Raw genomic sequence first — 3,754 nt, forward strand, 5'->3', positions numbered from 1 at the left:
GGAGGGGCCAAGATGGCCAAATATAAATAGCTTCGGTCTGCAGCTCCCGGTAAGACCAATACAGAAGGTGAGTGATTTCTGCATTCCAACTGAGGTACCCAGTTCATCTCATTGAGACTGGTTAGGCAGTGGGTGCAACCCACAGAAAGGGAGCAGAAGCAGGGTGGGCTGTCACTTCACCCAAGAAGTTCATGGAGCGGGGTACCTCCTTCAGCCAGCCAAGGGGAGCCATGAGGGACTCTGCTACCTGGCTCAGGTATTACGCTTTTCCCATGGCTTTTGCAATCTGCATATCAGGAGAGTCTTTCATGAACCTACACCACCAGGGCTATGGGTTTCAAGCATACAACTAAGCAGTTGTTAGGGGAGGCACCAAGCTAGCTGCAGGAGTTTTTTTTTTTTCTTTTTTCTTTTCTTTTTCTGTTTTCCCCTGTGGTGCCTGGAACCTCAGCAAGAGAGAACGGTTTACTCCCTTGGAAAGGGGGCTGAAGCCAGGGAGCCAAGTGGTCTCATTCAGGGGGTCCCATTCCCACAGAGCCCTGAAAGCTAAGAGCCACTGGCTTGAGATTCTCACTGCCAGTACAGCAGTCTGGAGTCCACCAGGGACAATCAAGTTTGCTGCAGGGAGGCGTATCTGCCATTATGGAGGCTACAGTAGGCAGTTTTCCACTGACAGTGCTAAGGAGACTGGGAGGTTTAGACTAAGCAGAATTCACCAAAATCAAGCAAAACAGCTATGGCCAGACTGCTTCTCTAGATTCCTCCTCACTGGGAAAGGCATCTCTGAAGGAAATGCAGCAACCCAAGTCGGGGGTTTATAGATAAAACTCTCATCTCTCCAGGGCAGAGCATCTCGGGGAAGTGGCAGCTGTGGACACAGCTTCAGTGGATTTAATCTTTCCTGCCTGCTACCTCTGAAGTGAGCAGCTGATCCTGACAATGGGGATTCTCCCAGCACAGCACAGGGGCTCTACTAAGGGACAGGCTGCCTCTTCAAGTGGGTCCCTCACCCTCGTGCCTCCTGACTGGGAGATACCTTCCAACAGGATGACAAACACCTCATACAGGAGTGCTCTGGCTGCCATCAAGCCAGTGCCCCTCTGGGATGAAGCTTCCAGAGCAAGGAGTGGGAAGCAATCTTTGCTGTTCTGCAGCCTCCACTGGTGATATCCAGGTTAAAAGTTTCTGAAATGGACCTCCAGCAAACTGTAGCAGACTTCCAGAAGAGGGGCCTGACTATTAGAAGAAACACTAACAAACAGAAAGCAACAACATCAATGTAAAGTACCACCACACACAAAAAAACCATCGAAAGGTCATTAGCCTCAAAGATCAAAGGTAGATGAACCCACAAATATGAGGAAAAACTAGCACAAAAACGCGAAAAATTCCAAAAACCAGGCTGCCTCTTCTTCAAATGATCACAACTCCTCTCCAACAAAGGCAAAAAACGACAGAGAATGAGATTGACAAACTGATATAAGTAGGCTTCAGAAGGGAAGTAGTAAAATCACTCCTCTGAGCTAAAGGTTCATGTTCTAACCCAATGCAGGGAAGCTAAGAATCTTGATAAAAGGTTACAGGAACTGCTAACTAGAATAACCAGTTTAGAGAGAAACATATAACCTGATGGAGCTGAATAACACAGCACAAGAAATTCATAAAGCATACACAAGTATCAATAGCTGAATCAATCAAGTAGAAGAAAGAATATCAGAGATTGAAGATCACCTTGCTAAAATAAGGCATGAAGCCAAGATTAGAGAAAAAAAAATAAAATGGAATGAACAAAGCCTCCAAGAAATATGGTACTATGTGAAAAGACCAAGCTATGGTTAATTGGTGTACCTGAAAGTCACAGGGAGAATGGAACCAAGTTCAGAAACACACTTCAGGTTATTATCCAGGAGAATGTCCCCAACCTAGCAAGACAGGCTAACATTTCAAATGCAGGAAATACAGAGAACACCACTAAGATACTACACAAGAAGAGGACGCCCAAGACATATAATGACCAGATTCTCCAAGGTTAAAATGAAGGAAAAAATGTTAAGGGCAGACAGAGAAAGAGTTCAGGTCACCTACAAAGGGAATCTCATCAGACTAACGGTGGATCTTTCTCCAGAAACTCTACCAGGCAGAAGATAGTAGGGGCCAATATTCAACATTTTTTAAAAAAAGAATTTTCAACCAAGAATTTTATATCCAGTCAAACTAAGTTTCATAAGTGAAGGAGAAATAAAATCATTTCCAGACAAGCAAATACTGAGGGATTTTGTCACCACCAGACCTGCCTTACAAGAATTTCTGAAGGAAGCATTAAATATGGAAAGAAAAAACCAGTACCACCCACTGCAAAAGCACACCAAAATATAAAGGCCAATGATGCTATGAAGAAACTGCATCAACTAATGTGCAAAATAAGCAGCTAGTACCATGATGACAGGATCAAATTCACACATAACAATATTAACCTTAAATGTAAATGGGTAAAATGTACCAATTAAAAGACACCAAAATGCAAATTGGATTGGATAAAGAGTTAAGACCCATTGCTGTGCTGTAATCAGGATATCCATTTAACATGCAAAGACACACATAGTCTCAAAATAAAGGGATGGAAAAATATTTACCAAGCAAATGGAAAGCAAAAAAAAGTCTCTGATAAAACAGACTTTAAACAAACAATGATCAACAAAGACAAACAAAGACACTACATAATAGTAAAAAACTCAATGCAATAAGAGATAACTCTCCTAAATATATATACACCCAATACAGGGGCACCCAGATTCATAAAACAAGGTCTTAGAGATGTCCAAAGAGACTTAGACTCCCACACAATAATAGTGGAAGACTTTAACACCCCACTGTCAATATTAGACAGATCAATGAGACAGAAAGTTAACAAGGATATCCGGGACTTCAACTCATCTCTAAATCAAATGAACCTAATAGACATCTACAGAACTCTGCACCCCAAATCAACAGAATATACATTCTTCTCAGTGCCACATGGCACTTATTCTAAAATTGACCAGATAATTGGAAGTAAAATGCTCCTCAGCAAACGCAAAAGAACGGAAATAATAACAAAGTCTGTCAGTCCACACTGCTATCAAATTAGAACTCAGTATTAAGAAACTCACTCAAAACTGCACAACTGCATAGAAATTGAACAACATGCTCCTGAATGACTCCTGGGTAAATAATGAAATTAAGCGAGAAACAACATAGTTCTTTGAAACCAGTGAGAACAAAGACACAACGTAGCACAATCTCTGGGACACACCTAAGCAGTATTCAGAGGGAAATTTAAAGTACCAAATGCCCATATCAGAAAGCTGGAAAGGTCTAAAACTGACACCTTAGCATTGCAATTAAAATAACTAGAGAAGTAAGAGCAAACAAATTAAAAAGCTAGCAGAAGACAAGAAATAACTGAGATCAAAGCAGAACTGAAGGAGATACACGAAAAAAAAACTTTAAAAATCAAAGAATCCAGGAGCTGATTTGTTGAAAAAAAGTAAAAAAAACATATAGACCACTAGCTAGACTCATACAGAAGAAAATAGAGAAGAATCAAATAAACACAATAAATAATAAAGGGGATATAACTACTGATCCTGCAGATATACAAACTACCATCAGAGAATACTATAAATACCTCTATGCAAGTAAACTAGAAAATCTACAAAAAATAGATAAATTCCTGGACACATACACCCTCCCCAAGCTAAATCAGGAAGAAGAC

Source organism: Cebus imitator, unplaced genomic scaffold (genome assembly GCF_001604975.1).
Source record: "Cebus imitator isolate Cc_AM_T3 unplaced genomic scaffold, Cebus_imitator-1.0 Scaffold561, whole genome shotgun sequence".
NCBI lineage: Eukaryota > Metazoa > Chordata > Mammalia > Primates > Cebidae > Cebus > Cebus imitator.